The 19,768-nt window shown below is 36.9% G+C and overlaps 1 long non-coding RNA gene across 2 annotated transcripts in view; it reads right to left on the reverse strand.

Annotated features, from left to right (window-relative positions):
- The window catches only part of LOC118147356 (uncharacterized), a 192,341-nt gene extending 172,895 nt beyond the window's left edge, over positions 1–19,446 (reverse strand). For both annotated transcript variants that reach the window (XR_004733675.3, XR_004733674.3), the window contains exon 1: positions 19,362–19,446. This is a non-coding gene — a long non-coding RNA (uncharacterized LOC118147356). The remainder of the gene's footprint in view (positions 1–19,361) is intronic.
- Positions 19,447–19,768: the final 322 nt, after the last annotated feature.

Below are 19,768 nucleotides of genomic sequence, written 5' to 3' on the forward strand. Positions count from 1 at the left end.
CACTGTTTGAAGAAAAAATAATTAAACTTTCATAACAACTGTGTGAGGTTAGCCCTATAATTATCTCCCATTTAGACTGAGAAAACAGGCACATAAAGGTTAAATCTCCCATTTAAGTGCTAATAAGAGCTAATAAGTGTCAGAGCTGGGATTTGAACCTGGGTTTCTAGGCTCAAGAAACCATGATCTTTACTAATACTTAGTAAGAGCATCAATTTTTAAAATTAAATCTCAAGTTTCCTTGGCTCTTTCTCCCTTCCTTACTTTATAAATTCTTTAAAAGGCGATTTATATTCATCAAAAAGAAGACCACCGATATTGCGGGTATTTATTGTAATTGACTACAGTTTATATTAGAAGCTATAATGAACAATGGTAATATTTATCAGGGAGTGCTTTTTTTAAATTATACTTTAAGTTCTGGGATACATGTGCAGAACATGCAGGTTTGTTACATAAGTATACATGTGCCATGGTGGTTTGCTGCACCCATCAGCCCATCATCTACATTAGGTATTTCTCCTAATGCTCTCCCTCCCCTAGCCCCCCACCTTATGACAGGCACTGGTGTGTAATGTTTTCCATCAGGGAGTGCTTTCTATAGGCACAGCAATTTGACGAGGCGGTTGCAGTTATTGTCTGTGCTTACAGATGATGATACAGAGGTTCAGATAAGTAATTCGCATCAAACTCAGATAACCAGTGGTAGAGTCAGAAATTAGCATCAGACAATTTAACACCAACATCCATGAGCCTACCTACTTTGTCACACTGCTATAATTCTCCAGATGTCCATTTTAATGGTGCCAAGGGTAAGCAACTGGGATCAGACTTACACATACAGTTTACTTCTACCAGGTTTCTGTTCAGTTTCACAAGCTCAAAATTAGAGGTTTAATTCGATAGCAAAAATAGAGCTTGACACTAAAATTTGTACCCTAGGACAAATTCGCCATTTTCTTTAAGAGCTTCTTGCTCTGTTTGAATGTTCAAACAGTTTAGCCTAGAACAAAATGCCGGAAATAGAAAGGAGCCACAAAAGTTTAGTATGCTGCCCTTGGAGAAACTTATCATTAGCTGATAACTTCTAAGCAAATAGAGGTAGTAATTGGATGAGCTCTCTTAATTGAATGCAATAGAGAAAGTTCAAGTTCTGGTTTTGTGCATTAACACTACATCATTTGTGAACAACCTTGAGACAAGAAGAGACAGGCGTAAGACTGGAACGCTCCCAGATTATCCTCAAAGAGAATATTCTATTCAAAAACTGCTTCCAGAATATCATAAAATGTTACAGGAGATCACATGATTAAATAACAAAAGAGTAATCAGAACAACTATCTCCAAAACTCTTACTAAATTAGGTGATATAAAAAAGAAAAGAAAGCCTGAAGAAGTAATTTTGGTTTAGGACATAAAATTAACTTAAGAGCTAAAGGACTGTTAAAGTCCAGAAGCCATGTGTAATGATGGAAGACTTTTAAATTCCTGGCAAATTTTCAAGACACATAAAGGAAAATTAGGACTGTTCCTCCTAACATATTTTTAATTATAAAAGCGTTTTATTCAAAATTAGTTGAATTATTTTACCCTCTCGTATATTCTCCAATTAATTGAAGATCTATTACAGAATACTTGGCTCTTCTGTTGCTTTTCACCTAAGGATCTCGACATATTACAGACATTTAAAAAGTAACTGAAGACCTAAGCTCTTTTGGGAAAAAAAAATAAAAAGAAAATAAAAGGATACACAAGCACACTTGCTTATAAAAACATTCATTCCTTTCCCTATTTTCTTAATTGGACCACACAGCTGCCCTATTTTCTATTCTTTAAACAGCAGCAGTCTTACCTTGTGTCCCCCAGAAAGCAGAACCAGAGACAAAAGCTTAAGTGCAATAATTTGGAAGACAGTATTGGCAATGAGGGATAGGGAAACTGAAAAAGAGGAGGCAGTGGAAGCAAGAATGCATTATGGAGTTGGCTGCTAATACTATGGAGAAAATGGTGCAGTAATTGAAAAGAGCAAATGAGAAGTCATATGAATAATATCTCAGCACATGTGTCTCCCTGGGGAAAAGAAAAGGAGGTAGTTATCTACTGACAGTTATTCTTTGGTCTCAGGATCATCATCCCCAACACACATACACACACTTGAGGATTACACACATGAGGGTGCCAAGTGGGTGCCAGTGGATGTCTCACACACCTGTGAAAAAGAAGCTGCAGTTCAGCTAGAGGCATTCCTGAGATGCTGCCATGGGTGCTCCTGCATGAAGCTGGGTAAAGCCCACCGAGCACAGATCACTGCAGCCATGGCTGGGGTAAGAGGTGCGGTGAGGAAGACTTTAGTGTTGACCAAGAGGAGCCGCATAGAGTGCCCATGTTCACTCCAGACCAATTTCCACTTTGAGTTCTGAGTAGCTATTTTATAAACATTGTGGTGGCACCAATAAATGGTACTACTATCTTCTTAAAGTAGTACTAATGTATTCTAGAGGATTCACAAACATTCCTCAAGTTCGACTTAAATGTTCTCCTTCCTCAAATTCAGTATCAATTTGAACATCTTCCTCCTGCCTCTAATGAACAGTGAACCTCCACCAGGATCAAAGCTAGTGTTTATTGTCCACTGGATCCACACAAGCCCCTTCAAGATTAGTGGTAACTCCCTGAGTTGCCAAATCTCGCTGTCTTCTCTCTGCCTAGGGCAACTTCTCCCTTCTGTTTCACTGGAGTGACCAGGCACCCTCTCCCTGAAGATGACCACTTTTAGCTTCCATGGGCATTTTTCTCCAGCTTGTTCTACTTCTCCATATTAGCCTTTGACCTTCTAGCTTCCTTTGCTCTTCCCTCTAAAGTATGATTTCCCCAGGATTCTGCCCTGCATTAAAGTCAGTCAGTGATCGCATCATCCTCTGTCTCCCACGACAGAAGGCCCATTTCCCCACTCCCAACCTTCTAAACTACTCTTCTGCTGTCTCCTTGCTAACGCCCAATTGTAAGTGCTGAAACCAGCATCTCAAATGCAGATGGTTCTACTTAAATTTGTGATCTTCCCTATAAAGCACTGTCTTCTTCTGTGTTTCTTATTGCTGTTATAACACACTTATTCTTTCAGTCTCCCAGGTCCTAAGCCCTGTTTATCAGCACCCCACACACTTACTCTGGTTGCTCAGAAAGAAACAGCATATGATTCACTTCCTGTTAAATAAGTCAACGACAGATGTACCCAGGATGCAAATTCCCTGAAGGCCATTTCCACATTCACTTTATAATCAGTCCCAACATGGTGACCTCTTGGCCCTAGAAATATTAAAAAATAAAAATAGGCCGGGCGCGGTGGCTCAAGCCTGTAATCCCAGCACTTTGGGAGGCCAAGGCAAGTGGATCACGAGGTCAAGCAATCAAGACCATCCTGGTCAACATGGTGAAACCCTGTCTCCACTAAAGATGCAAAAAATTAGCTGGGCATGATGGCACGTGCCTGTAATCCCAGCTGCTCAGGAGGCTGAGGCAGGAGAATTGCCTGAACCCAGGAGGTGGAGGTTGCAGTGAGCTGAGATCGCGCCATTGCACTCCAGCCTGGGTAACAAGAGCAAAACTCTGTCTCAATAAATAAATAAATGAATGAATGAATGAATGAATAAATAAATAAAAATAAAGGAAAAGTTAACCTCTGGAAGGGGTCCACTGCCTCAGGGACCACCAAGGGTTTAGCTCCAACTCTGTTTTAAAACATATTTTTATATACATACTGATAGAATTCTAATTTTACATGACAAGGATAATATGCACATACAATGTATTTATGCAGAAATACATTTATGCATTCCTTTTCATTCATTTTTCATTTGTATTTTACATTTTTGCATCTCCTCTTACTCCCCACTCCATCCAGTTAACTTCTTTCCTGCCTCCGCCCTACTAGATGACCCAAGTTAACAACCTGAGATGTAACCGTTCACATTTTTTCTACTGCCCACAGAGGCACATACATATTCATATATATACATATCTATGTATATATACATACAGATATCCATGTATAGGAAAGAATGGGATAATATATGTATTGCCATAGAAATCTTATAAAGTATCTGGCATTGTTCTCATTCATTGCTGTTAATGGTTTGGAAGCATAACAATGGATTTATCTGTTTTTTTTATTAACTTTTTTCTCCACTATGAACAATGCTAATGTAAAAAACCTAATAAATAATTGTTACATACAGAAACTTTTTTTTTTTTTTGTAGAGAATAGATGATTAGGAAAGGGATTACTGGGCTTTTAAGGTATGTGCATTTTTTCTAAGTGTTTAGGGACTGAGTTCACATTTCTTCGCACATTTTATGAGCGTGCCATTTTTCCCATTCCCGGGTGGCAATAGCTTTTATGTTCCCTTCAATATTTGCCAGTCTAAATGGTAAAATGTTAAATCTATTACTTTAATCTCTCTTTTCTTGACTACTAATGTACACATGCAACTTTTCATTATTTTTGACCACATAGATTCCCACTGATATAAACATTCTCTTCATATCTGTTACCACTTTTCTATTGTTTATTTTCTTTTTAACTTTTGAGTCTTTTATATAGTATAGGTGCTAGCTGTTTTATCTGCTATGCAAGTTCTTTTTTCCAAATTTATTGTTGGTTTATTCACTTTACTTATAGTATCTTTGCCATAATAAGAACTTTTAGGTTTTATGCACATTAGTCTTCTTTGTTGTTTTATAGCTTCTGAGTGTCAGAAGCCTTTGCTTTTTTCTGGAATCTTTAATAGTCTTCTAGAATTTTCTAAGGTTTTTTTAATTTTACATTTAAATATCTAACTCAACTAGGAATTACATTTGATATAGAGATGAAAGGGACTCATTTTTAATTTTTTCTTGGTGGATAAGTTGTTGTGCTCTATTAAATATTTCATTGCTATTATTTGCATTATTAAAGAATCCATTATTTTTCCTTTATATTGAAATATTATCTGTCATATTTATGTGTTATTTAAAATGGACAGGAAAAATCGTATGTGTTTGCCACCATACTGTTTTGAAGTACACATAGAGTATGGCATGACTAAATCTAGCTAATTAATATACACAGTACCTCACATAATTATCATTTTTGTGGTAATAACATTTCACATCCACTCTCATCATTTTTTGAGAACACAATATTTTGTTAACTATAGTCACCAAGTTATACAATAGACCTCTTGAACTTTTCTCTCTTATCTTACTGAAATTTTTATCTCTTAGCTAACATATGTCCAAGCTTTTTAACCCTATAGCTCCTGGTAACCACCATTCCACTCTCTACTTCTGTAAGATCAGCTCTTTCAGATTTCACAAATGAGTGAGATCATACAGCACTTGTCTTTCATTTTAAATGCTCATATGCCCTAGGATCTACTTTTGGATTCTCTCTTCCTTGTTTCCACTTTTGTCTATTGGGGTGGCCATTGATTTATGAGAAAAAGCTTTCCATTTAGTAATATATTCTGAACACCTTTGGCAAGTCACTTCTTTGTTTCTCCCTTGAGTATCCCTGAAGATTTATTCTTATGTGTATACTTAAATGTCATTTTATTTAAAAAGAACAATTGAGATTCTAACTCTAAATGTGCTAAATGTAAATATTAAGTTTGGAATCACTGATATTTTTGAAGTATTAAATATTCTAAGGTAAGATCAAATCTGTGTAATATCCTTAGATTTTATAATTTCCTTCAGGTAGATCTTACATCAGTCTTGTTGAACTAATTAGTAGTAAGTAATGTACTGATATGTTGCTACTGAGAGTAGACTATGTATTTCTCTTCGTAGGTACTGAGTTCACTTGTTCTATTTTAGACATGGGCTTGCTGGGCACCAATTTTCCCTGATTTACTTCCCTTGTATAATTACATATAGAATTAGCCAAAGTGAAGTTTCATTGGATATCAGAGGTAGAAATGAAGATGCAGCCATATAGCTCTGAATAAAGGCACAAGCATGTTCCAGGTTTTTTTCCTCTTCCCCAACTATCCTTCCTAACCTCTGTGTCTACTGACAATCAATGACCTGTCACCAGCACTTCACTGTGAACTCAGAGAGGTAGTGGCTATGAGGAGCCAAAAATCATTCATTGACATGTACACAATCTTCCATGATCCTCTATACAAGTCTCTTTAATGGTTTCAACAACAGTAACCAAACTCACCTACCTTCTAGGTATGCAAGCTGTATCAGGGTTAGTTAATTTTCTCTGATTTATAAACTCTTCTTTCAGAGCCTTTACTTTTCAAGGACTACATTGAGTAATGTTTAATTCCTGCAACAAATTTCCTCTTCCATGATATCTAAGTAGTTCTACTTCCCTAATAGAAACGCAGCCAATACTATAGGGAAAGTATTGGTATGATTCTATTACATACAGACACTTTATTAAATTCTCTTATCAAATATTTTAAAGTTTTATGAAAATATCTTATATTTTTCAGTATACAGTTTTACCAAGAAAAAGAGATGTTTTTCTTTTTCCTTTTTTTCTTAACTTTTAATTTCAGGGATATTTGTGCAGGTTTTTAAATAGGTAAACTCGTGTCATGGGGATTTGTTGTACAGATTACTTCATTGCCCAGGTATTAAGCCTAGTACCCAACAGTTACTTTTCCTGATCCTCTCCATCCTTCCACCCTCCTCCCTCAAATAGGATCCAGTTTCTATTATTTTCCTCTCTGTGTCCATATGTTCTCATCACTTACCTCCCACTTGTAAGTGAGAACATGCAGTATTTGGTTTTCTTTTTCTACATTAGTTTGCTAAGGATAATGGCCTTCAGCTCCATCCATGTATCTACAAAGGACATAATCTACTTTTTTATGACTGCATAGTGTTCTGTAGTGTATATTTACCGGGTTTTCTCTATCAAGACTACCACTGAAGGACATTTGGGTTGGTTCTATGCCTTTGCTATTGTGAATAGTGCTGCAGTGAACATATACATTCACATGTCTTATGATAAAACAATTTATATTCATGGGTATGCCCAGTAATGGGATTGCTGGATCAAATGGTAGTTCTGTTTCTAGGTCTTTGAGGAATCACCACACTGTTTTCCACAATGGCTGAACTAATTCACACTCCCACCAATAGTGTATAAGCCTTCCTTTTTCTCCTCAACCTTACCAACATCTATTTTTTTTGACAGATCTGTTATTTTTAATAATAGCTATTCTGACTCATGTGAGACGGTATCTCACTGTGGTTTTGATTTGTATTTCTCTAATGATTAGGGATTTTAGTATGGTTGTTTTGGCCACATGTATGTCTTCTTTTGAAAAGTGCCTGTTCATGTCCTTTGCCCACCCTTTAGTGGGGATGTTTTCTCTTGTAAATGTGTTTAAGTTCCTTATATACATACTGGATATTAGACCTTTGCCAGATGCATAATTTTCAAAAAATTTTCTCCCATTCTGTAGTTGTCTGTTTACTCTGTTGATAGCTTCTTTTGCTGTGCCAAAGCTCTTTAATTTAATTCCATTTGTCAATTTTTGCTTTTGTTGCAATTGCTTTTGGCATCTTTGTCATGAAATTTTTACACAACCCTATGACCAAAATGGTATTGCCTATGTTGTCTTTCAGGACTTTTATAGTTTTGTGTTTTACATTTAAGTCATTAATCCATCATGAGTTGATTTTTGTATATGCTATAAGAAAGGGGTCCAATTTTAATCATCTACATATGGCTAGTCAGTTATCCCAGCACCATTTATTATTAGAAAGTCCTTTCCCCATTGCTTTTGTCAAGTTTGTTGGAGACAGTTGTACATGTATGGTCTTACTTCTGGGCTCTCTAGTCTGTTCCATTCATGCATGTTTACATTTTAGTTATCTACCAAACCAGTACCATGCTGTTTTGGCTTTTTTCAGTTAGGTAGCATGATGCCTCCAGCTTTGCTCTTTTTGCTGAGAATTGCCTTTGCTATTTGGACTCTATTTTGGTTCCATATGAATTTTTAAATAGTGTTTTCTAATTCTGTGAAGAATGTCACTAGTAGTTTACTAGTTTATAGGTTCAATAGCATTGAACTTATAAATTGTTTTGTGGAGTATGGTCATTTTAATGATACTGATACCTCCTATCCATGAGCATGAAATGTTTTTCTGTTTGTTGTGTCATTTCTAATTTCCTTGAGCAGTGTTTTCTCCTTGTAGAGATCTTTTACCTCTCTGGTTATCTGTATTCCTAGGTATTTCATTCTTTTTTGGGCAATTGTGAATGGAACTGCCTTCCTGATTTGGCTCTTAGCTTGACTCTTGTTAATGTATAGGAATGCTACTGATTTTTTTATACTGACTTTGTATCGTGAGACTTCGCTGAAGTTATTAACAGCTTAAGGAGCTTTGAGGCCAAGACTATTGGGTTTTCTAGATAAGGGATCATGTCATCTGCAAATAGGGATAGTTGGACTTCCTATTTTCCTATTTGGATGTCCTTTATTTCTTTCTCTTGTCTGATTATTCTGGTCAGGGCTTCCAGTGCTATGTTAAATATAAGTGGTGAGACAAGGCATCCTTGTCTTGTGCAGGTTTTCAAGAGGAATGCTTCCAACATTTGTGCATTCAGTATGATGTTGGCTGTGGGTTTGTCATTGACAACTCTGTTTATTTGTGGTATGTCCCTTCAATTCCCAGTTTATTAAGAGTTTTTAACATGAAAGAATGTTGAATTTTATCAAAAACCTTTTCTGCATCTATAGAGAAAATCATGTGGTTTGGTCTTTAGCTCTGTTTATTTCATGAATCACATTTATTGATTTGTGTATGTTGAACCAACCTTGCATCCAGGAATAAGCCTACTTAATAATTCTGGATAAGCTTTTTTATATGCTGCTGGATTCGGTTTGCCAGTATTTTGTTGAGAATTTTTGTATTGATGTTCATCGAAGGTATTGGTCTGAAGTTTTCTCTTCCTGTTGTGTCTCTGCCAAGTCATGGTATCAGGATGATGCCAGCATTATAAAATGAGTTAGGGAGAAGTTTTTCTTCCTCAATGTTTTGAATAGTTTAAGAAGAAATAGTAACAGCTTTTTGTATACCTGATAGAATTCAGCTGTGAATTCATCCATTCCTGAGTTTTCTTTGGTTGTTAGGCAATTTATTACTGTCTCAATTTCAGAGCTCATTGTCGGTCTGTTCAAGGATTCAATTCTGCTGTTTTGGTGTGTAGAGTTCTGTAGATATATATCAGGTCCACTTGGTCCAGAGCTGAGTTCAAGTCCTGAATATCTTTGCCAACTCTGTCTCAATGTTCTAATATTGTCAGTGTGGTATTAACATTCTCCTACTATTACTGTGTGGGAGTCTGAGTCTCTTTGCAGGTCTCTAAGAACTTCTTTTATGAATCTCAGTGCTTCTGTGTTGGAGATACATAACAGATATAATAGGTCTTCTTGTTGAATTGAATACTTTACTATTATGTAATTTCCTTCCTCGTCTTTTTTGACTTTTGTTTGTTTAAAGTCTGTCTTGTCTGAAATTAGGATTACAACCACTGTGTTTTTCTGTTTTCCATTTGCTTGGTAGATTTTTCTCCATTCCTTTATTTTGTGCCTACATGTGTCATTGCCTAGTTTTACTCCTGTGGTAGCACTGATGCAAGTTTGGGCACTGGTGGAGTGGAACTGGCTGGCTCTGTACCTGCCAATACTCCGACTTTAATGGTGGTTGGTGGGGGCAAAGAAGGTGGACTGCACTTCTGTTGCAACGGTGGCAAGGCAGGGTGCATGCACACACATGAGCATCTGGGGGAACAGAAAGCAAAACCTGCTCCCGCACACACACGCTGGCAAAGCAATGAAGGGAGGGTGGTTGCTGTGGGCCCAGGGGAGGGTGTGGGTGGGCTGGATGTGTGGCTGTAGAATCCACCCTGCTGGAGCTCTCTTCAAGTCAGGCAGGGTCCACCAGCCCAGAAGCTATGATGGAGCCCCTAGGGCACCCAAGGCTGCCCTGCCAGTGCACATGGCCAAGCTGGAGTCCTAGGAGACACCAGCAGACCAAAGGGTGCTCATGTTGCATGTCCTCATGTGATGGGCAAGACCAGCCTGCAGAATTCAAGACTGACAGTTCCCCTAGCGCTAAAGTCTCCTATAGGAGAAAGTCAAGGCTGGAGAAATGGCTGTACCTGGCTGTGCTTTGCTACAGAGGCTCTCATACCAAATCTGGGCTCCGTATTGGCTGGCTTGCTTTTCCTACCACTTCTCTAAGAAGCTCTTTCTGCCAGTTCAAGTGTCCACGGTGGTTGAGGAATCTTCTCCTGCCAGGATTCCAGAGGCCCGTGGCAAGAATGTGTTGCTCTTTGCCGGTTCAACTCACTCCTCAAGTAGTTGGGGGCCAGGAATGAGCCTCGGTGCACAGCAGCTCCATGCAAGGCTTACCACTTTCTCCCTCTCCAGCCTGTTTCTGTGTCATGTCTGTCCACTCTCAATGCCTTCCCTCTGAAGATTGATAAAGAGTGGGCCAGTCATCTTGGTCCCTTAGTGGCAGCTTTTTCCACCTGGCTGCATCTGGTTGGCCATCTTGCCCTCGCTCACATTTTTTAAAAAATTTCTTCTATGTTTATATCAGTTCTCCTCCTCTTTTGTTCTTTTTGTTTTCTTTTTTAACTTTTGACTGTTGATGGATAGCATTTGCTAGAACTTCCAGATCAGTGTCAAATAAGATGAAGTAACCAAACCCTGTAACTAGTGGGTGTACAGTAGCAGGCAGGATGCCAGTCACTTGATATTAGGAGGAAGCCTCTTTGCTTTGCAGTCGACTCCCACTCCCTGAGCCTCATGCATGGGAGAACTCAGCCCATCAGTTCAGCTGCTTGATTCTTGGGCTAGGGAGTCTGACACAATCATACAAGATTGATGTTTGCATCCTCCTTTTCTTAACACACCTACTCCCACCCAGGAGTAGATCATGAGTGTGTAATCTGTGCAGTCACATAAGGCTCTGAACACAGAAGGGTCCATGCTTTGTTTAATGCTCTGTCATCATCTAACATTTTCTAATAATTTTTGAACAAGGGTTCCTGCACTTTTGTTTTACACTGGATCCTCAAATTATATAGCTTGTCCTGCTCCCACATATCATGAAATCAAGATTCCTTAACAAGTTTCTTAGTTCTAATTCTTCTCTCTGGGATATTAGGTGTTAGATTCTATTTCTACTCTGATCCACACCAGTTCTCACTACCTGTATTCCCACAGCACCCAATGCATTATATGCATCCAGGAGTATTTTGCCCCAGCAGCCTTGTTACCCATATGAGACAGATGACTAGTGTTGAAAGGGGAAGGGTAAAAATTCTGGGCAGGCAGTCATTTTCCTGGAATTCCTTGCTAAATCTTTAAAGCAGCAACATAACATTAAAAATGAATAAAATTGTTCCTATGTGTCTCAAAAGGAACTCAATGATTCTAATAAAAGTGAGGGCTAGGGCTAGAATATTCCACTATTATCATGAGGGAAAGGAATAGGGTCTATGGAAGTGAATGAGTAAAGGAAGCATCAGAACCACACCAAAGAACTGCAAGGTTAATGATAAATGAGACAAATAGATTCATATTAAATGAAAAAATTGTTAATTTCCTGGTTATACAATCTATTGGAAACAAAGGGTATAGACAAAGTTCAGTGATAAAACCCCCACAGTTATTAAAAGTCTTTCATTATGTGTTACTCACTTGCCCTTAGTACACACATATGCTTAATATATTTTAAACTTTCTCAAAAATTAAGTATTTTTAGTTTTTTTTCTATTTTGTCAACCTGAAACCCCAAGAGTCTTTATAGAGCAGTACATATATGTAGAATATACATTATATTGAATTGAAAGGCTCTTAAATACCAGGACATATTCTAGGAACTGTACATGTAACATAGAAACTACAAGATCAGCAAATATTTTGAGGGCTTACAACCTGCCAGACAACATATAGATTTACATTATTTAATCTTCAAAATAATTCTATCAGCTTAGTATTATTCTCTTTATAAACATAAGGAAACCACACTATAAAGAGGTTTTCTGACTACTTTTAGGTCTCACATGAAACCAGAATTGAAATCCAAAAAAAATGCATAATAATAACTTTTTAACAATGGTCTGTTTTCACTGGAAAATGTGAAATAGATTTGAAGCTTTGTCATTTAAGTTGAGAAGTTCCTAGGCTGTCAAAGTGAGGAAGACAAAGAGAAAAAGAAGGAGAAGAAATAAGGACAGAAAGGTCTGGAAGAAGACATACACGTGGCTAACCAGCACACAAAAAAATAATCAACATCACTAATCATTACACGAGTGCAAATCAAAACCACAGTGAGACATCATCTCACACCAGTCAGAATAACTATTACTAAAAAAGTCAAAATCTAACAGCTGCTGGTGAGACTGTAAAGAAAAGGGAATGCTTACACTGCCAGTGGGAATGTAAATGAGTTCAGCCATTGTGGAAAGCAGTATGGCAATTCTTCAAAGAGCTTAAATCACAATTACCATTTAGCCCAGCAATCCTATTATTAAGTATACATCCAAAGGAATATAAATTGCTCTACCATAAAGACACATGCACATGTATGTTCATTGCAGCACTATTCACAACAGCAAAGACATGGAATCAACCTGAATGCCCATCAATAGTAGACTGGATAAAGAAAATATGGTACATATACACCATAGAATACTGTGCGGCCATAAAAAAGAATGAGATCATGTCCTTTACAGGAACATGGATGGAGCTGGAGGCCATTAGCCTAAGTGAACTAATGCAGGAAAATAATAGCAAATACTGCATTTCTCACTAACAAGTGGGAGCTAAACACTGAGAACACAAGAATACAAAGAAGGAAACAACAGACACTAGGCCCTCAGTGGGAGGAGGGAGATAATAAAAAAACTACCTATCCAGTACTATGCTTATTACCTGGGTGATGAAATACTCTGTACACTGAACCTCCATAACTTGCAATTTGCCTATGTAACAAACCTGCACAGGAACACCTGAACCTAAAATAAATGTTAAAAATAGGAGAGAAAGAAAGGGGAAAGAGAAAGGGAGAGTGAGAAATAATATGGTATAACAGTGGGGTTTTAATCAGAAAAACAAACACAATTTCAAGTATTTAATTAAGAGGGAATTTAATTCAGGGAATTAGTGACACAGATGGTAATGGAGGAGGTGAGAAATCTATGTAATTTAGAGATTAGAAAGAGCAAAACCCTACTATACCCTAGAGCTGGAGAGATAAAATGATAAAGACATAGTATTACCAAAACTCAAAGACAGGATTACCTGAAAGAAACTGGAACATGACTAATCTATTAGAAAGGAATTTGAATCAAGTATGGTCCTAGCCCCATCAGAGATGGCACTGGAGACAGAATGGAAATTGGACTGTTTCCTCCTCCCATGTTCCAGATTTCCATCAGTACACCTCTTAGGTGAACAGAGTTGGAAGTCATTTGACATAGAACATGGGATATGCAGCCTATAGATGTCAGCTTCATTGTAATACAGAGCAGTTTATGAGAAGAAGAAGAACTGGATCTGAGGGATATATGTGACATGCTCGTGCAGAGTAGGTAAAATCAGCACCCACTTGAACTTGGCCCACCATATTGCCCTCAGGCTTGGGGTAAATGATTCACAGTTATGGTCCAAAGAATAATCTAGAAGAAAGGTGACAATATAGCTCCTGATGACAAAATCCTACATGTAAATATACATACAAACAAGAGAGAGAAGGGAAACATTCAGTAATACTGAGAGGAATTGTTATGGCAAGAATGAAACGCAAATAAAAAATTGAACACGAGTATCTGGGACACCTTTAAACACAGGCAGATGATGAAAAGGGAGGAATACAAGAGCTAAACTGGCAATATGACAATAGCCCCTGGAAAATGAAGGGGACAGAGTAAAATGTCATTGTTTGAGAAGAATTAGCTGCCCCCTAAGTTGGCTGAATTGTCCGGGGGATAAGCAAAAGGCTGAGCTCTGCAGAGATGAAAAATAAGGATATTTTTTGTTTCCTCTATATGATCTCAAATTCTCAGGTGCCCCATGAACACTGAACATGTCCCATGAATGCTATCTGAAAAAGCAGTAAATAAAAGTATTTAACTAGTCATGATGCCAAATGCAGCACTAATGGCACACAACTTCCCTTCATATTAACTCATAACTGGTTTTCATTTAACTCCTTTCATAATTTCATCTACCTCAGGTTTTTAACTTCCTAACAAGCTGTGAACACAGATGGCAGTTTATCTTTACATTGCTGGTTTCCAACTGTGCTTTTCAGAGCTCTGACAGTATTTACACAGCCATCATCTGAGATACTTGGGTATCTCTTTGTCGGTTAATGAGACTCTCTTGTGATAAGGTAAAAAATTATACATTTTTATCATACCTCAGCTGATTTCCATGCATGCTTCAATTTGGGAACGCCTATATTTAGGGCTCTCTGGAGGTTCCTCTGGGGCCACCACAGAAGGAAGGAACAAAAAAAGAGATAACAAGAATATAAAGTTCCAAATCACCACCTCTCCTTCCCTCTCTCTGTAATAGTTGACACATTTGTCTTCCAGAAAGATTTCATTTGAATAATTTATTTTGTGGTCAAAAAGGTGAATAGATAAGAAAAATCATGGATCTGTATAAATCTGAAAAATCATGAATCCATTAATCTTGGCCCATTTCAGTGTATCCCATAGTTTTATCTAATTGCTTGTCTGAAGCCCTCTTCTCTTGTTTTTCTAGGTCATGCTTCTAATCCATTCCTAGTAGGCTGCTAGGTATCCTCAGTAAACTCATTGTTTTATAGTTTTCAGGAGAGACATTTTCCCTGCTTTAGGATTCTGACCTTCTGTTACTTTCCATGCTTCTTCAGATTTTTGTTGGCAACAACATCCATTAATAACATTGATGAGCACCTGTGTTGGACCAGACACCAGGCAAGTATGTGCTGGGCACTCAGAATTGAAAATTAAATTAGTCAGGAATAGACAATATTGTTTACTACCTGTGATCAAACCTCTATATAACTGAAAAGTTGAACACAATCCTTTATTAAACCTTTGGCCTACATTTCTTTAAGTCCATTATGGCAAGTCTTATTAAGAAAGAAATCAGGAGACCAGAAGCCGAAGTTGAAAAATTGACTTTTAGTCATCTGAAAATATTGTATCACTGGCTGTTTGTGTTGCTATAAAGGCATACCAGAGACTGGATAATTTATAAAGAAAAAAAAAAGGTTTACTTGTCTTATGATTTTGCTGGCTGAAAAATTGGACACCTGTTGAAATCCACGGGCTGTGTCCACTCATGGCCAAAGGTGAAGAAGAGCTGGTGTGCACAGAGATCACATGGTGAGAGAGAGCGAGCAAGATGCAGGAGGAACCAGGCTCTTTTTTAACAACTGTTACGGTGGAACTAATAGATTGAGAACTCACTCACTCCTAAGGGAGGAAATTTATCTATTCATGATGGATCCACTCTATGACCCAAACACCTCCCCACCTCCAACCTTGGGGATCAAATTTCAACATGAGGTTTGGAAGGAACAAATTTCCAAACTACAGTAATAACTATGATACACAATAGTTCTAAAACTTACTATTTGTCTTCTTCTTGTAAATATATCTTTAATTTTTATACTCCTATTATTTTGGATTTTAAACTTTCAAAACCAGTTCTTACACTCTTTGGTGTTTCAGCTTGGGTATATGTCACTCATTCTGTCTTTTGCACATGGTCTTTAAATAAGCATGTGCATTCATGTATTTTGTGTCCAATTATATATCATATATTAATCTAGACAATTCAGTAACAAGATATAATCATTTCCCAACTATTTACAAGGAATATTTAATAATGTTATAAGAACATGTAATTTTATATGTTTTAAACAAAAAGGACATCAGAAAACAGTGAGACAATTTTAAAAGATTTTTTTTAACCTTCCAAGCAGAAAGTATAGTCATGAACTTTCAGAAAATAAACTAGGGACTTCCATTTGTAGAAGTGATTCACGTGAGAACATACAGAAGTAAATAAAATAAGAGAAAGTAACAGAATTTGAGAAAATTAAAAAACAAAGAGGAAACTGCAAAGATTTGGTTAAATAAAAGAGAATAGATTTAAGAGAAAAATATTAGAAAACATGCTATTCTCTAATTTTTATAAAAAGGAATTAAGTAACATACATTTTCAAGAATAGTTTCAGAAGCAAAGAAGGTTATAAAGAAAGTATAAAGATGTGAGCTAATGCCAGGTTGCCAATTCAACAATAAAGAGAGAATTTTAGCATGGAATCGGAAGGCCTGGGTTTGATCCCAACTTCCGAACTTATTAGCTGTGCAGCTTTGGGCCAAATTTGAACTTTCTTAGGAAGCATCTTAACTTCTTAGCAAACTTTAAAGACCTTCTCAAATTTAAGGGTCCACAACTCATAGCACAATTATTTTTAAAGCAGACATTGCAGCAACAGAAGTTAGCAGATTATTCAGTGTTGTTTATGTGTTATTCATGAAGCATTGATTCAACAGACATTTTGAAATTATACTTTGTATCTGGGCCTGGGCTAGATGCTAGACACATGAAGACAAGCAAAAAACTGCTTAGCTATAGAGAAGCTCTCAGTTAACCAGGAAAGGAGAATATGTAGGGAATCTACACATTACTGTACTTTATGATAAATAAAACTATGAGTGAAGAACTAAGTAACACAAAATAAAATCAAGCTTTCAGAAAGAAGGTGGCACTTGAAATTAAATTTTTGAGACCTTTCTCTCTAAGTATATTTTGTTTACTATGACTAATGAAGTTTATAAAATGTTGAAATGATTCAAGTATATAAGAAGTATTAACAGTGCAAAAATAACATTTTTAATCTTAGATATAAAGTTGAATTGAAACCATCTCTAAATATAGAATGTAGATTTGGATTTTTAAAATTCTTGCACCAAAAACATTTAGAGCTGCATAAAAATAATGCATATAGAGAAATGGCTGGTTACATAGTTAACCACTTAATATAACTAGAGAAAAATCCATCACTGACTGAAGGATAGTGGGTACAGATGAGGGGACTTCAAAATGTTTGTAGAAAATTGAATTAAAAGACAAAAATAAAAACTATAAACTTTATTTCTCAACATAGGCTTCATCAAGTTTAAGACACTTTTGTAAGCAATAATATCAGCATTTAATCTATCCCTAAAGGACTGAGGGCCCTTGGAATTTAATCATATCAATGCAGTCTTTTTATATTATTAACTGAAGAAAACCAGGTGCCTGTATTAGTCCATTTTCGCACTGCTGATAGAGACATATCCAAGACTCTGTAATTTACTAAAGAAAAAGATTTAATGGACTCATAGTTCCACGTGGCTGGGGAAGCCCCACAATCATGGTGGAGGGTGAAACACACATCTCACATAGCAGCAGACAAGAGAAGAGAGCTTCTGCAGGGAAACTCCCCTTTATAAAACCATCAGATCTTGTGAGACTTACTATCACTAGAATAGCAGGGGAAAGACCTGCCTCCATGATTCAGTTACCTCTTGCCGGGTCCCATCCACAACACATGAGAATTGTGGGAGTTACAATTCAAGATGAGATTTGGCTGGGGCCAAAGCTAAACCATATCAGTACCCTTTACCGATTTTTTAGGATTATGAAACAAAACTCACAAGGAGCCAAATCAGAACAGTATGGGGGTTACCTAATGATTTCCATCAGACCTCTTACAAAATTACTCGTTTGATAAATGAGCTGGAACGTTGTCATAGTGGTGAAGAACTCTATGTTGAAGCTTTCTCAGGCACTTTTCTGCTAGAGCTTTGGCTCACTTTCTCAGAACGCTCCCATAATAAGCAGGTGTTACTGTTCTCTCCCCCTCCAGAAAGTCAACAAGTCAAATGCCTTAAACAGCCACCCAAAAAAGTTGTTATGATCTTTTCTCTTGACCAATCTGTTTTTGCTTTGACTGAACTACTTCCACCTCTACCTCTTGGTAGCCATTCCTTTGTGCTTTGTCTTCAGGTTCATACTGGCAAAGCCACGTTTCATCTCCTGTTACAATTCTTCAAAGAGATGCTTCAGGATCTTCATCCCTCTTGTTTAAAATTTCCATTGAAAGCTCTGCTCTTGTCTGCAGCTAATTTGGGCACAATGATTTTGGTACCCAGAGAGTGGATAATTTGCTCAACTTTAATTTTTTAGTCAGAATGATGAGCTGAACCAATTGAGATGTCTATGGTGTCTGCTATTGTTTCTGCTGTCAATCACTGGTCCTCTTTAATTAGGACATGTATTAATTTTTTCCTTGCAAATTCATGTGGATGACCTGCTGCTGCCAACTTCATCTTCAACATTGTCTCATCCTTTCTTAAAATGAGTTACCCATTTGTAAACTACTAATTTATTTGTGGCATTGTCTCCAACAACTTTTCATAAAACATCAATGACTTCACATTTTTCCACCCAAGCTTCCCCATAAATTTGATGTTTGTTTTTGCTTCAGTTTTAGCAGAATTCATGTTACTCTGAGAACTGCTGTCTTATACCTTCTTGGCTCTTTTCAAACTGCTGTCTTATACTTTCTTGGTACCTAAAACTAGATCCTATACAGATAGGTTATAATGAGTTAGTACAAATTTATTTTGGTGCAACAATTTTGAAATCCATGTATAGTTTTTAATAACATGCATTTCCCAAGAACTTATTAAAGACTCCCTCATATTATGAAATCCTTAAAATATTTTTATGAACAAAATCATTATTTTTTCTTTAAAATCAGATACTGAAAAACAAAGAAAAGTGCTATTTAAATAGGCAAAATATAATATATTATGCCAGTAATCAGAAGTTTGCCAATTAAATTAAATCGGCAAATGAAGTAAATCAAGATTGTTTATCTGTCCTCTTAAAGCATGTGGTCTATAGAATACACCTTGAATACTGGAGTTACCTCATGTTAAGATGAAAAAAGATTAGGAATGGGCAGTTCAAGCTCATTGTTTTTACAAACCACATCACAGTGATCGCAACATAAAGACCTCTCAGTATCTCAAAAGTATCTCCAAATAAACTGGAATCTGAGTCAACCAACCAAAGTCAAAACAGAAGGGAAAGATGGAACTATATTAATAGTATAAAGACAGAAGGCAAACCAAAGAGAATTGTTTCTACACGTTTTGTAGAAGAAATAGTTGCCAATGTAAAAAAACAGAATCAAAAGAAGCAATAAAAGAAGTAAACCTGCACTAATTTGGAAGTTACACCTAATACTATTGTTTTAATCTACCAGCTTTGATTTCCTACCTGGTAATAGCATGTTGATTCTCCTTGAGTAGTCTCCTTTTCCAACTCTGACTCCATATTAGTCTGGATTCCTGCAGTCAAGGATACTTTCTGGGTCAGATTCTCCCAGAAGCTGATTCTCAGCCAAGAATTTGATTGCAAATGATTTCTTTAGGAGGTGCTATCCAAACAATCCACAAGAAAGGGGGAGAAGGAAGATGTAGAAGAGGAGGAAGTCAACAAGCGTGTGATTTAGGATGAAGTTCTACCCTGTTAGATGGCAGAGAGAAACAGCTCTGAAGTATAAACTGCAAATTAGAGTTTGCTTTGCCTCCCAGCAATGCAGCTGGTCTTTTTATATCTCAGTAAGTTACTATAGGCTGACCTATAACCAATAAAGACTTACATTCTGTCTTTTCCATGATCTC

This window comes from Callithrix jacchus, chromosome 14, assembly GCF_049354715.1.
Source record: "Callithrix jacchus isolate 240 chromosome 14, calJac240_pri, whole genome shotgun sequence".
In the NCBI taxonomy this organism is placed as follows: domain Eukaryota; kingdom Metazoa; phylum Chordata; class Mammalia; order Primates; family Cebidae; genus Callithrix; species Callithrix jacchus.